Here is a 16,312-nt window from a genome sequence, read left to right on the forward strand (position 1 = left end):
CATTAGCAAACGGACGATTTTTGCGATTCGCACCATTTGCGAATGCAATTTACAATGATGCATGTGCTCCCAAGTCCTGTCATTAAGCACGTTGTTTGGGTCTAGTGCTCCCGGGTAATGAGGTCTGATTATTGTTCGATACCATGACAAAGTAGTTTATTTTCAGATTCCATGAAAATAATTAAGGACTATTGGAGGTGTCAATACATGATTTTATCCATCATTGGTGTAAGATGCATAAGCCCAAAATACCTTGATAGAAGGATCCAGTTCACTGACAAATGTCTGTCAATGAAGCACCTGAGCTTATGCTACCATAAAAGGTCCAGTTAGGAAGTCAAATGCAAACTTCTAAATCTTTATACAATTTTTAGTAAACTAAAACTGCTGGTAAGTGACAACCACAGTTCTATTTCAGGAAAAGGGATAGGTAACTCCATCAAAGAGAAATTCAGGAGTACTGTGCCAGGAAAAGGGTCAGGCAACTGTATAAAAGTGGAAACAGAAGTACTTCATCAGGAAAAGTGGCCAGGGGACTTAAAGCTAGGTGAAATCCAGCCGAAAAGGGGCCCTGGCCTGCAACAAGGTGGAATCAAACGGGACCAAGATACTGAGGAAAAGTGAAATACAGCAATACTTTGCAAGGAAAGGTGACAAGGGAACTGAGGTAAAGTGAAACCCATCAGTAATTTGTAGTAAAGGGGCCAAGGAACTGCAGAAAAATGTTATCAATCAGTACCCTGCAGGAAAAGTGCCTAGAGGATTGCAACTAAGTAAAACATGCCAGTGAAAGGTACAGATGAGCTACAGCAAAGTTAAATCAGTACTCTGCCAGGAAAGGAGGCTGAGGAACTGCAGCAAAATGATTTCCAGCAGTCATTTGACAGGAAGAGAAGCCACAGAACTACAGAAAAGTGAACTTCAGTTGTACTCTACCAGGAAAAGGAACCAGAGTGCTACACCTCAGTGGAATCTAGCAGTATTGTACCAGCAAAAGAGGCTGATGAACAACATGGAACACGAGGGTACATCCATCCATACTTTACCAGGAAAAGATGGTGAGGAATTGTAGCAAAGTGTATTCCAGCTGCAATTTGCTAGGTAAAGGAGCTAAGGAACTGTAGAATGGTAAAAGCCAGCTGTAAGGGGACCAAGGAGTTCCAGCAAAGTGAAATTCAAACGTAACTGAAAGGGGATGGTGGCCCAGGCACTGCATCTAAATGAACCTCAGAAGTACCCTGCAGCAAAGTGGTATCAATCCAATCAGTACTCTGCCACAATAAGGGACCAAGGAACAACACCAAAATAAAATTCAGCAGCCTTCCCCGGAAAAAAGGAATGCAAATTACATCATCATAAGTATGAGAAAACACTAACATTGTAGTCCAGATCCAACCGGAGCAATGCATGTTTGTACACCTCTCCGAATCCACATCTAGCCATACAGAAGAGGGATATGTTGGTTACTAGCAGACCCAGGGGAAGAGGAATGGGATAAGAGAGTGAACAGATACACAGTATAGCACCACTCTGACTCATCACTCTGCTGGGCACTGGGCTCTACTGGCTCATACTGGGTGTCTAAAGACAAGATTAGCATCTTGAGTATCTTACTGTTTTGTATTGTAATTGCTTACTAACCCTGATGAGGCATTGAAGTGATTTACGGCTGGTAGCACACTACTCTGGAAACCAAGGCTAGCTGTTAATCCAGTGGTTACTTGTTATTAGTGGTCATTGGTTATTGTTGGTGATTGGGCTGGTGTTGTGCTCTCCAGGAAACCATTCCTTGCATTTACTCCAGTTTCTTTGTGCTAGGGTAGATTAATAAGAGTTAAGTGTGATCATTAGATTGAGTTCATGCAAATGGATTGTTGAATGGATGATGTGATAGGCTAAAGGAGATTAGTCATTAGGGTGCCGGGATAAGATTTTGAGTAGGGGAAGACTGTGATCTACGAAGTGAGGTAAGGACACTTTACAGAAATACAGTGATAGAGAGTAATGCAGACATGTAACTTAAAGTAGTTCATACTCAAAGAGAGTAAGGCATGCAGAGAATGAAGGGTAAAGGGGCTGGGGTCATCCGACAGACAGGGAGGAAAGAGAGTAATCCATAGATTTAAACCAAGGTCAATTTTTTGTGAGCGGTTTTAGGAATGTAGTGAGAGGATGCCTTTTGAGAAAACATGCTATCTGAGGATGTTATATTGTAGAAAGAAACTGCATTATTTGCAGGACAGATAGCATATTATGCTGTAAAATGTGTCCACACAGATATTATTCTACACTCAGTTAGGTAAAAGTTTGTAGACAAATGCCCTTCACTCAATGAAAACTTAAATGTAAACTTACACAAAGCATTTATGTATGTATGCAAGAATGAAAACACAATGCATTACTGAATTAATAAAGATGTGGTGACAGCTATTCTCTTCTAAATTACGTTTAAATGGGGACATGCGTGCCATCTATACAGCCAATCACATGGGGAAAATGTGCATTGTTGTAAAAATCTAATTTTGTTTGTAGCAATTCCTGAGGTGTGCTGGGAAATTTAATGTGATGCCTTATCCTTTGCAACATGGCATTGAGGAAGGCATTAAAGAAATGCGAAAGGGAACTCTGGGACACACATAGAGGGTATAAGGCATTAATTTAAACACTGAGGGGCTTATCTATGGCCCATACGTCACTTTTGTGACGCTAGTGCGTCACCTTTTGTGACGCAGCAGCTGTGTAAAAAATGTGCCATGTTGCCCATATTTACAAAGTAACGCCTCTAGGTAGATGTGCCACTTTGTAAACCCCTGCGCCACATTATACCTGCACCAGGTATAATGTATGCAGGGGGCGCGTTCCGAAGCAAGAAAGGGTCGTAGAAGTGACGCAGTGAAATCTATCAGATTTAACTGCACCACTAATGGGATGCACATGCGTCACTATCTTACACCTGCCTAATGGCAGGCGTAAGACTGATGCAGGCACATTTAACATGGGATTCGCCCATGTGTAATGGCCCATTGCTGGAGTTGAGCCACTTTTGTTGCACACTCCAGTAATATGTCATTTTTGAGCCTACAGATACTTCACAAATACTGACATAACTGTAACTCTTTGTGACATGGTGTGTCATACTGTAAATATGACGTATCATTGGTGTCGCAAAGAGGATGCAGTGAAAAGTGACGCATCGCTGCTTTCTCACAGCGATGTGTCACTTTCCATAAACCAGAAACCAGAGACAATGAAAAGTAACATCACCCCGTCTGATACTCTCTGTGAGAATCTTTCGATTTTTTTCCAGGAAAGAATAGAAGATATCTATACCTCGTTCACTGAGACTGAAAGCCCGGAAACACCTGTACCCTTATCTACAGTAACTTGGTCAAACTTCAGCCGTATTAGCCTTGAAACCTCTCGCAATATATTGCAAAAAATAAATCGGATTCTTTTGCGGCAAGGTGTTTCAAATTATTGGCCCCTTTGATTAATTCCCCGCTAAATCTTGGGGAGCGTGCTAAACTTTATCTGGGACATTTAACAAACACTACTTAATGGGCTTAGAAGCCTCGCGCATCACTCTATACTAGCACTACTCCCTGTAGAAGTAAAACGCTGCTGCTGGAAGTGCCGACCGGCATTTCATCTTTTTAAAAAACGATCTGATTTTAAATGTATTATTGATAGGAATGCCCGCTCAGCATTTGTGTAAATACTTTTTTGCATTGCCTGCGTACTAATTGTGAAATCACTCACCACTTTGGTGAGCTTCGTGCTCTGTCTTTCCCCCCTGTCCGCCATCTTAGGTGTGGGATCAGGGCTCGTGACGCTCCCAAGACGCCATCTTGGGGAGCGTGCTAGTCTTTATCTGGGACATTTAACAAACACTACTTAATGGGCTTAGAAGCCTCGCGCATCACTCTATACTAGCGCTACTCCCTGTAGAAGTAAAACGCTGCTGCTGGAAGTGCCGACCGGCATTTCATCTTTTTAAAAAACGACCCGATTTTAAATGTATTATTGATAGGAAAGCCCGCTCAGCATTTGTGTAAATACTTTTTCGCACTGTCTGCATACTAATTGTGAAATCACTCACCACTTGGTGAGCTTCGTGCTGTCTTTCCCCCCTGTCCGCCATCTTAGTTGTGGGATCAGGGCTCGTGACGCTCCCAAGACGCCATCTTGGGGAGCGTGCTAGTCTTTATCTGGGACATTCACCACACCCCACTTAAGGGCTGACATGCAGACGCGCAGCGTGCTTGCCCATGGCGTGCCGGAGGTGCGCCAGAGGTAAGCCCGTCTACGCCCGTCCACGCCAGGACGGGCCTAGGGGCTACCCACTTTGCTTCCTTTACATCTGCCATCGCTTCTCTTGGTTCTACTATCATCTACACAAGTGAGGAGCTGAAAGCACTCAGATATGTTTCACCAATATGCTGCTCTACCTACATTTTGCCTATGAATAACTTTAGTTGTACATACTGTGGTTTTGCCACTGGAAAGATGTTGTTATGTAACTCCATGAAACGTCTACATAAGCGTGGCAAATCCAGAGGACAATCTGGTGTACTCAAGCCTACCATCCCCTGTCAGAAACTTCACTTTTGGAGTATAAATAGTAGGTCACTCCCTAAGCATAAAGAGAATATTTACGATTTTATAGCTCAAGAGAACCCCGATGCCTTGTTTCTCACTGAACATGGCTCCATGAAAGCTCTGGTCCGGACATTGCTATGGCTATTCCTGATGGCTATTCAATAGTCAGGAAGGACAGAGATACTGGTAAAGGGGTTGGCATTGCCATAATATTCAAATCCAACTATATATGCAAATTTGAGGCCCTCCCTTTGCCAGATTGTGAAGCTGGACTTTTTAAGTTAGCTACTAGTCCCCAGTTCACTCTGTCAGGTCTCCTGATTTATCGTCCCCCTGGCAATTCCAACGCCTGGGTCTCATCCTTTGCAGAAACCATCGCTCCTATACTCCTGAAGGCCGCCAATTTTACTATTCTTGGCGACCTAAACCTTCATTTTGAGGATGGTCAATGCAACGTTAGTAAACAGTGCTTGTCGGAGCTAGAAGCTCTTAATATCCACTTGTGTAATGCGGGCCTACTCATACTGCCGGGCATCTATTAGATCCTGTCCTTTCCAACCTCCCATATGAATGTCCTTTTTCTCCCCGCCCTTTAGAATGGTCAGACCATTTTGCTGTTTATTTCTCCCTTTTTCGGACTAACTTACCGTCCGGCTATAACAGCAATAAGAAGGAGTATATTCGTCGATGGAGTAAACTCGATATACCCAGTTTTAACAGGTGTTTGATGAGTACTTTACCTAACATTGAGTTATCGGTAGTTGTGTCCAATGCCGCAGTATCCACCTGGTTAAACGCAGCTATTGATGAGTCTCTCCCTCTGACACTCAAGACTTCTTCTTCTCATCGCTCTCCGGTGCCTTGGTTCTTTGACGATCTAAAACGTATGAGATCCAACTGTAAGACCTTTGAAAGGAAGTGGAGACGTTTTTACTCCCCTTCCCGTAAAGTGGCCTATAAGGAAGTTCTTAAAAACTACCATCATCACTGCAAATTGGCCAGAGCTGCACACATTGTTAATACTGTCACGATTGCCCAGAATTGCCCCCGCACCATTTTTTCGATGGTGAAAAAATTAACGGGTGTGGACCAGGCACCTGCTCCTCCCGTTCTAGACAAGGCTCAGTGCAATTCTATTGCAGAATTTTTTATAGAGAAAGTAGAACGCATTTACAAATCGCTTAACTGTCCTGATTTTGAGGATACGTTGTTATCTGGATCTGTATTGACTCCTGTGATTCTGCCTTCCTCTTTGACCAAACTTACTGACTGGCTGCTGTTTGATGACACCTCTTTCTCTTCCTGCCTTAATAGTATTAAGTCTGGCTCTCCACGCGACTCGTTACCGGCCAAACTCCTAAAACAATTGGACCTCGGCCCACGGCGCGTGTTAATGCGACTACTTAACCTGTCGCTACTGGAATCCACTGTTCCACAGGAATGGAAGCATGCCATGATTGTCCCTTTGTTGAAGAAAGCTGGAGCGGATGTAGCCAATTTCTCAAATTTCAGGCCCATCTCATTGCTCCCTACTCTTTCTAAGATCCAGGAGAGGCATATTAATACACAACTAACCCATCTGGTGGAGAGCTCGGGATTTTTACATCCATCCCAGTCAGGTTTCAGAGCACATAATTCTACCGAAACCACACTACTGGTTGTGACTGAGAGTCTGTGACACAGTGTCGACCATGGTGAAACATATGCCCTCATTATACTTGATCTGAGTGCGGCGTTTGACACTGTGTCGCATTCCATCATCATTGAAACTCTATGGTCCCTGGGAGTGGAGGGTTCTGCTCTTGCCTGGCTAGCCTCCTACCTAAGTGGCCGCACTTTCCAGGTCTTTTCTGTCTCTGCCTCCTCTAAAATGTGTTAATCGGCGTACGGAGTCCCTCAGGGGTCAATACTCAGCCCCCTATTATTTAAAATTTATGTCAGACCTTTAGCAACCATCAATGTAGAAGCTGGTCTCACTTTATATTCCTACTCCGACGATACCCAAATTATTTTTTCTCTCTCCAACAAGGAGGGCAGTGACATTTCAGCACTGAAAGTGGGTCTGACCCGAGTCTCTGAATGGATGAAGAGAAATTTTTTGAAGCTTAACGGTGACAAGACCGAGGTGGTGATATTGGGCAAGGGTAAGGACCTATGGGGCCCCCATCATTGGCCTATTGACATGGGTTCCACCCCTCTGCCCGTGGCCGTGGTGCGCAACCTCTGGTTTCTCATTGATGAGAATCTTACTATGAGACAGCAAGACGTGAAGGTGGCCTCAATGTGTTTTGTCATCTTGAAATGGCTTCAGAAGATTCTGTGGATGTTACCTTCTTCGACACAGAGAACCGTGGTCCAGGCACTTGTGATCTCACGCCTGGACTACGGTAACGTTCTCTATCTTGGAGCCGACCAGAAAATAACTAAAAAACTCTAAGTTGTTCAGAACGTGGCTGCCCGGCTTCTCCGAAATGTCCAGAGGAGAGCTTCCGCCTTACTAGCACTTCACGACCTTCATTTTTTAAAGTCCCTAGCCGAATTAAATTTAAAGCCCTGTGTCACCTATTTAAAATTAAACAAGGCTTAGCTCCTAAATATCTACAGGGCTTAGTTCAGGCTTATAAGCCCAGCCGAAAATTACGATCTTCTGGAAACGGAGATTTTGCCGTTCCCAGATTTAGGCTGGTTAAAATGGGAGGTCGCTCTTTCTCCCATTTGGGGCCCAAGATGTGGAATGCCTTACCTGTGACCCTGAAGACGGAATGCAATCTTCTCCGTTTTCGTAAGGGTCTTAAAACCTGGCTCTTTCAGCAGTAATTTCAGAGGTTTCTCTAATTGCAATTTCACTCTGCTAGTTCTTCTCTAGTCTGTCCCTAGCGCCGGGAAAACCATTGAGGGTAGCTGTGCGCATTATAAGTTTAATAAAATAAAATAAAAATAAATATGGTATGGAACTCATCCAACCCATCCATAAAAAAGAGAATGCTGACCCCGCTATATTAAAAGTTTTTAGACCACTCTCTTTACTGCCAGCACTGACCGAAGTTCTGGAGAAAGATGTTACAGAAGCAGCTATCGTGCTTTTTTGAATCCAACAAGCTGTTACATGACACGCAGTCCGGATTCAGAGCTGGCTACAGCACTGAGACAGCACTTCTAAAAGTAGCTGAAACTATCCGAGAAACCTTGGACAAAGGCTGCTGCGCGATGCTGGTGCTGCTCGACCTATCGGCGGCGTTCGATACGGTGTCCCACAAGATCCTCCTTAATAGACTCAGACAACTAGGAATCACTGAGACTGTATTGGCCTGGTTTAACTCCTTTCTTGAGGGACGAACCCAAAAAATAAGACAACCGCACGTTTTGTCTCCCCGCCCCTTGATTTGTGGAGTCCCACAGGGCTCAGCCCTTAGCCTCACTCTTTTTAATATTTACCTTGCATCCCTAGCCCCACTCATTGAGCAACATGAAGTCAGTGTCATCTCATATGATGATAACACACAGCTTATGTTCTCTTTTATAGACCATTCAGATGCAGTCTTTACTAAATTCAAACACTGTCTGACAGATATCTCTACCTGGATGACTTCAAACTGGCTGTGGCTTAATGCCAATAAAACAGAAGTATTGTTTTTTAATCAACCTTCACCCCCACGACCTGAACTCTGGTGGTCCCCAAAGCTCACCCCCCCCCAAGCCCTGTCGTGTCTGCAAGGAATTTGGGATTTAAATTCGACAACACAATATCGTGCAAAACCCAGATAGGACATATCTCTTCCACTTGCTTCTGGAAACTAAAAGCACTAAGGACATTTCTCCATCTCTTACCAATGGAGTGCAGGAAAACTATTGTCCATGCCCTGGTGACATCACAACTTGACTATGCTAATAGTCTATATCTGGGCCTCCCAGCTTATCTGATTAGAAAGCTGCGGACAATACAGAATGCAGCTGCAAGGCTCATAAGAAATGTCCCTTCAAGACACCACATCTCACCACTCCAACAGAGCCTACATTGGCTACCGGTAAGAAAACAGAGAAAATTCAAGGCACTTACCCTTGCGTACGGAGCAATAAATGGAACAGGCCCCAACTACCTCCAAAAAAGAATCTATACATCACACCATACTAGAAATTTAAGGTCTAATCACCTTGAACTTCTCGTCACCCCTTGCAAATCAGAAAAGGCTCATTGGAACCTAGTTTCCGTAAGCTGCTGAACACATGGCTCTTTAGCCTACCGTAGATTCACGGAGGCCCCACTGTACCGGCCTCCTTCTCTTCCTATCTCCGTTTAGCGCCGGGACACTCCTGTAGGGGGTAGCCATGTGCTCTATAAGCTTCATATTATTGTTAATATTTAAATGAGGGCCTGACATCTTCAGATAGGATGGAATAAGTTATAATACATATCATGAACAAATGACTATGGGCCAGATGTAGGTAAGGAATATGCTACTTACCAGTATGCATCTGTTCTTGGCATAGAGGGCTGCAGAGTGGTACATTATGAATAGATCGCCATCTGGTGTTGGGCTCGGATGATTGCACTTTGTTTTTCTCTTGGAGAGTCTTTTGTATCTTGGTGACTCCTCCCTTGGTTGGTAGTGCGCATGGGCATCGGCTCCATCCTTAGATTGTTTTGCCATAGTAGGGTTAGATGGAGTAGTATAGTAGAATACAGATAAGAGTGCCCATGTAAGTGTATCTAAATAAGATAATGTTGGAACAGACACAGGTTTCCGGGGAGGCTGGGAGGGCATGTACCACTCTGCAGCCCTCTATGCCAAGAACAGATGCATACTGGTAAGTAGCATATTCCGTTCGAGGCATATGGGCTGCAGATGGTACATTATGAATAGACTATACAGCAGTTCTCTCCCTAGCGGTGGTCGCCCGTGTCTGTTGCAACTGTCTGAAACAATGTTTTTAATACTGCTTGTCCCACTCTAGCTTGTTGTGTTGTGTGCACATCTACACAATAGTGCTTTGTGAAGGTGTGCGGTGTAACCCAGGTAGCTGCTCTGCATATGTCATCTAGTGGAATGTTTCCCAGAAATGCCATAGATGCTCCTAGTTTACGTGTAGAGTGAGCTCTAGGAGGAACAGTTAATGTTCTCTTTGCCTTTAAGTAGCATATTTGAATGCATTTTACAATCCATCTGGCAATGCCCGCTTTGGAGATGGGATTGCCTTTATGTGTAGGAGAAAACGCAACAAATAGCTGTTTGGTCTTTCTGAAAGTTTGTGTTCTTTCTATATAGTACAATATGGCCCTTCTAACGTCCAGTGTATGTAGGGCTCTTTCCGCTACTGTTTGTGGTTTTGGAAAGAAAACCGGTAATTCCACTGACTGATTGATGTGGAATGCTGAAATAACTTTCGGTAAGAATTTTGGGTTTGTTCTAAGAACCACTTTATTTTGGTGTAGCTGCATAAATGGTTCTTGAATCGTAAAAGCTTGCAGCTCACTTACTCTTCTAAGTGACGTGATAGCTATGAGGAAGGCCACCTTCCATGTGAGGAATTGTATTTCACACCTATGCATAGGTTCAAAGGGTGGTCCCATTAGTCTGGTAAGCACTATGTTGAGATTCCAGACTGGGGAAGGTGGTCTTCTTGGTGGAATGACTCTTTTGAGTCCTTCCATGAAAGCTTTAATTGCTGGTACTTTAAACAGTGACAGATGTTGCCTGTTTTGTAGGTACGCCGCTATGGCTGCGAGATGAACTCTGATAGAGGTATATGCTAGGTTACATTGCTGTAGGTGTAATAAATAGCAAATGATTTGTTTAGTGGATGCGTCCAGAGGGTTGATGTTCTTACTGTTACAGTGTATAGCAAACCTCTTCCACTTTGCTGTATAGCATGCTCTGGTGGTAGGACGTCTTGCTTGTTTAATGATTTCCATGCATTCTGGTGGTAAATCTAAATACCCAAACTCTATGACCTCAGGAGCCAGATCGCTAGGTTCAGTTGTTTGGGATCTGGGTGCATTATTTCTCCATGGTTCTGTGTAAGATGCATGGGTAATAACCTTAGCTTTTGATGTGGTACTTGTGAGAGTTGTAGCAGCGTGGTGAACCACGGCTGTCTTGCCCACATGGGTGCCACTAGTATCATTGTCATTGAGTGTTGCTGTAGTTTCCGAACCAGTAATGGAATTAGTGGTAGAGGAGGGAACGCGTAAGCAAATTTGTTGGACCAATTTATCCACAGTGCATTGCCCTGGGACCTTTGGTGTGGGTACCTGGATGCGAATTCTTTGCATTTTGCGTTCTGATGATTGGCAAACAGATCTATCTCTGGTTGCCCCCATTTTTGGAAGAATGGCTGTAGTATTTGGTCGTGCAGCTCCCATTCGTGTACTCGTTCTGACTGTCTGCTTAGGATGTCTGCTATTTGATTTTGAACTCCTGGTAGGTGTTCCGCTAACAGGTAGATCTTTTGAGGAATGGCCCATCTCCATATGTCCTGTGCTAGTCTGGACAGTTGGAGAGAGTGTGTCCCCCCCTGTTTTTGAATATAATACATTGCAGTCATGTTGTCTGTTCTGATCAGGACTGCTTTTCCTGCTATTTGTATTAGGAAAGCCTTTAGTGCTAGAAATATTGCTAATAGTTCTAGGTAGTTGATGTGCAGTTTCTTTTGCTGCACACTCCACTTCCCCTGTACTGTGTATCTGTCCATATGCGCTCCCCATCCGGAGAGCGATGCGTCCGCTGTTATTGTCACTTGTGGAATTGGCTCTAGGAACGACCGTCCCTTGGAAATGTTTTCTGTGTTCCACCACTTCAGAGATCGATGCGTCCGGTCGTTTACCAACACCAGATCTGTAATCTGACCTTGAGCCTGATTCCACTGTGTCGCTAGACACTCTTGTAGTGGGCGCATTTGTAGTCTGGCATGTGGTATTAGCTGTATGCAGGAGGACATCATGCCTAATAGTTGCATAAACACTCGTGCTGGTAGTAAGTGTTGTGGTTGAAATCTTTGTATTAACCCGACCATTGTCTGTACTCTGATTGGGTTGGGGTATGCTATTGCCTTCTCTGTGTCTACCGTAGCTCCCAGGTATTGCTGAATCTGGTTTGGTTGCAGGTGTGATTTTTTGTAGTTCACCGTGAACCCTAGGTGGTGCAGCAATTGGATTGTCTTCTGTGTGTTGTGAAGACATTCTTCCTTTGACTTGGCCTTTATTAGCCAATCGTCCAAGTATGGGAAGACATGTATTTGTTGTCTTCTTAGGTGTGCTGCCACCACAGCTAGACATTTTGTGAAAACTCTTGGTGCTGTTGTGACACCGAACGGAAGGACTTTGAACTGATAGTGTTGTCCTTCTAACACAAACCTTAGGTATTTCCTGTGGGCTCTGTGAATTGGGATATGAAAGTAAGCGTCTTTTAGATCCAGTGTAGAAAGAAAGTCCCCTTTCTTCAGTAAAGGGAGTACTTGTTGGAGCGTGACCATGTGGAAATGCTCCGAATTTATGTAAGCATTGAGAGGTCTGAGGTCTAATATTGGTCTTAGGGACCCGTCCTTTTTGGGGATCAGGAAGTATAGAGAGTATACTCCTGTTCCCTGTTGATCTTTTGGGACCTTCTCTATTGCGTGCTTTTGTAGAAGTGCTAGAACTTCTTCTCTTAACAATGTCAGATGATCTTGACTCATTGGACGCTGTTTGGGGGGGATGTTTGGTGGGGTAGCTGTGAGTTCTAGGCAATAACCATGTTGGATAATTTGTCTCACCCACTTGTCTGACGTGATGTTTTCCCAGACAGGTAGGAACTGTGATAGACGTCCCCCGACCGGTGTTATGTGGTCTGGGGGGAGTTCTATGAAGTCACTGTTTTGGTGTTGAGGCGTTGCGGTTGTTATTATTTCCGCGGCCTCTACCCTTATTGTTGTTACCTCTGTAACTGCCTCTTGAATTACCTCTGGGTGATGTTGGTGTGAAAGATGTGGATTGTTGATTTGTTCCTGTGTTCTTTGAGCCCCCTCTATAGGTGGATCTCCGAAAGGAACCTCTGTGTGTTGGCTGTTGCAATGCTCCCATTGACTTAGCCGTTTCCGTATCTTTCTTCATTTTTTCTAATGTCTCGTCTGTGCTTGAACCAAACAATGTTTTCTGATCAAATGGTTTGTTCAATAGGGCTGTTTGTACTTCTTGTTTGAATCCTGAGATTCTAAGCCATGCATGCCTTCTTAGCATGACACTGGTGTTAATAGACCTTGCTGCAGTGTCTGCTGCGTCTAATGCACACTTAATGGAAGTATTGGTTATTATTTTACCTTCCTGTATTAATTGATCTGCCTTTTTCTGGTGTTCTTTTGGGAGATGTATGAGAAGTTTTTCTAACTCATCGTAATGTGCCCTGTCGTAACGTGCGAGTAGTGCTTGTGTATTGGCTATACGCCAGCTATTCGCTGCCTGTGATGCTACTCTTTTGCCTGATGCATCTATTAACTTCGACTCTTTATCTGGTGGAGGAGCCTCTCCTGTAGATAATGAGTTTGCTCTTTTACGAGCGTTTGAGACCACCAGCGAGTCTAGAGGTACATGCCCTCTAATAAATATTGGGTCCTTTGGAGCCGCTTTGTATTTTTTATCAATTCTGGGGTTTAACACCCTGGCTCTCACTGGGTTTTCGAATATTTCCTCTGTGTGACTAAGAAGACCCTTTAACATAGGAAGAGTACCTGATGTTCTCTGTGCATTAGGTAGAGTCTCTAACAAGAAATCCTCTATTTGAGGTTCTGTGTGCATATCTAGTTTGTGATATTTTGCTGCCCTATTAATGAGCTGCACAAACCCTGTGTTATCATCAGGTGGTGAAGGCTTTGAGGGATATAACTCTGGGTCGTTGTCCTCATCTGACCCTACATCATAATTTTCCCATGGGTCCTCCTCATCTGGGATAGATTTGTCATCCCCCTGAGGTTCTCCCTCCCCTAGATCACTGTCTACATCTGACTGAGGTGTAGCTGGTCTTGGTGTGGAAGGTGTAGGAATATTTGACCTATTGTGAGGAATAGGAGAAGAGGGTGTGACTCTAGGACGAGGAGAAGCAGGAGGAGTTATATTCTTCCCCATTGTTCTCTTTTTTGGAGGAAGAGGTTTATCTTCTGACTGTTCACTCTTTCTCTTCTTTGTGACCACTTTTCCAGTCTGTGGATCAATAAACAAGATCTTTTGTTTGGGATCTGTCTGTTGCTCCTGAATCGGTACCGAAGGTCCTGGTTCCGAGAGGTGCTTTTGTTTTTGATCGTCAGATCTTGTTGTTTTCGGCACCGAATGTTTGCTCGATTCCGACTTTCTTGGTATCGAGTGTCTCTTGGGCGATAAGTCATATTTGTGTTTCGACATGGAATGTCTCGATACCGAGCTTCCCTTTGCATGTAGCCTCGGTGTCGAAGTCGATGTCGCCCTTTTCTCGGATCCGACATGGTGGGAGTCCGAGTGTTTGGTTTCACTTTCGGTTTCGTTGCCGGGCCCGAGGGCGGGGCGTCGGAAACTTTTTTCAGCGGTTTGACCGGGCCCGAGGGCGGGGTCGTTACCGCACGGGGTCGGTTTTTCGGTAAGGGGACGTCGTCACTCACGGTTTGTTGATCGATGAGTTCCTCGGTCTCCGACTGGTCCCCTTCCGACCCCGACTGTTCTTCTTCTTCTTCCTCGATTTGGTCGTCTCCGAACAACTCCGGGATCGCTTCCGCCTGCATTCTGGAAACCTCGTGTTTTCGAGCTCGACGATTTCTAATCGTTAGCTTGGAGGAGAATGCTGCGCAGGCTTCGCAGTCCCTGGATTCGTGTTCAGGCGATAGACAGAGGTTGCACACCTCGTGTAGGTCCTTGTGTGGGAACTTAGCACCACACTTTGGACATCTTTTGAATGGAGTTCTTTCCATGGACTCCGGGCTTGACTGCGTCGAGAAAAGGCCTCTTGTTCTTCGACGTAGATCCAAGTTTTTCTGTTCGATTTTTATTTGCTACGCGCCGGAATGGAAATGAACGCGTTCGATAACAATACCGTCGAATTGGAAAGGGAACACGCGCCGATAAATCACTTTCTTCCGAAGTTGATCTGGAGCGTCTCGATCCTCATCCGAACCCGATGGCGGAAAAAAACAATCTAAGGATGGAGCCGATGCCCATGCGCACTACCAACCAAGGGGGGAGTCACCAAGATACAAAAGACTCTCCAAGAGAAAAACAAAGTGCAATCATCCGAGCCCAACACCAGATGGCGATCTATTCATAATGTACCATCTGCAGCCCATATGCCTCGAACATGTAATTTACCGATTCTTAAATACCGAATTTTACCGATTCGGTATTCAAGAATCGGTAAATGAGATGTAGTGAAAAAATCTGTATTTATTACCGATTCGGTAAAAATCGGTTTCGGACCGATTCGGTAAATTTACCGATTTGGTAAATTTACAGATTTAGCCGATTTTCGGTCACCTACATCCCGATTGCTCAATACCGGTCGGTAATAGCCGAAAATACTGATTTTCTGCCGTTACCGACCAGTAAAGGGCTACCTACATCTGACCCTATATGGTTTATCCATATGTGCCCTGTGCCAAGTGCCACTCAACCACTGGAAAAATCTGAGAATACCAAGTAATACAGGTAATGGAAACTTTGTCCATCATCAACCGCATATTTCTAAAAATGTTTCGGATGATTACATGTTCAGTACATGAAACATATTGTCTAGATATATGACCTGCCACAAACAAAATATATGTCCTGTCTGGCAATACGGCTTACAAAACAATGGTATTTGTGGCATATATGCATAGTCCTCAAGGAACGTTTCTGACGTTTAAATACATATGTATTTGAACTGGGTGGGTCATTCTGTTGAATGTTTGCTAATGTGAGACTTTCTTAGCTATTTACACACTGTCGCAAACAGAAGGGCAGTGTTGGATTGTCACCTAGGACGGTCCAAAAGCTCAGATTTCTTATTGTACTGCTCCCCAAATTTAGAGTAGAGAGTCCCAGATGGAAAGCAAGGGATAGGAAGTGGAGGAAATCTGCAGTGGGAGGACCAGTGCATAAGGGTTAATGGCTCTGAGAGGAGAGCACCCCAAGACAGACCCTACTGAGGGCACTTCAGACCTGGAGGTGACTGAGCTGTCACAGAGACAGAAGATAGGATACCTGCACTAGAAAGACTTCTGCAAGGCACAGGGGATCAGCCTTGAAGGGGGTGGTGGTTCCTACCCGGAAGTTCTGACTTGCCTTGCACAAGTTCAGCCACAGGGTACAGACCATAGGCTGAGAGATCAGCCTCAGGATACCACCTCTGAGATAGTGGGAGAGACTGGAAAATAATAATAATAATAATAATATAGCAATTTCTAGAGCGCCTGGTTACACTAAAACAGTGTGTCCCTGTGCTATAAATTGCTGTAAAACCATAGAAGGCAGAAGACCGGAAGGAGGGGGAAAATTAAGCTAGTAACACGTGTTGTAGTTGACAGGGAAAAGATGGGTTTTAAGTTTTGAACGGAATCTTGTTTCTGAGGGCTCCATACGAAGATCTATGGGCAGTTCGTTCCAGTGTTTACTTGCCAAAAACCTAAAGGAACGGCCTCCCATCCTGGCCTTGCGAATGCGAGGGAGTTTAAACAGCATTGCTCCGGCCGATCTCAGGTTCCGGATGGGGCGATGGACGGTAAGGAGCTTTTGCAGGTATCT

Source organism: Lissotriton vulgaris, chromosome 2_1 (assembly GCF_964263255.1).
Source record: "Lissotriton vulgaris chromosome 2_1, aLisVul1.2, whole genome shotgun sequence".
In the NCBI taxonomy this organism is placed as follows: Eukaryota; Metazoa; Chordata; class Amphibia; order Caudata; family Salamandridae; genus Lissotriton; species Lissotriton vulgaris.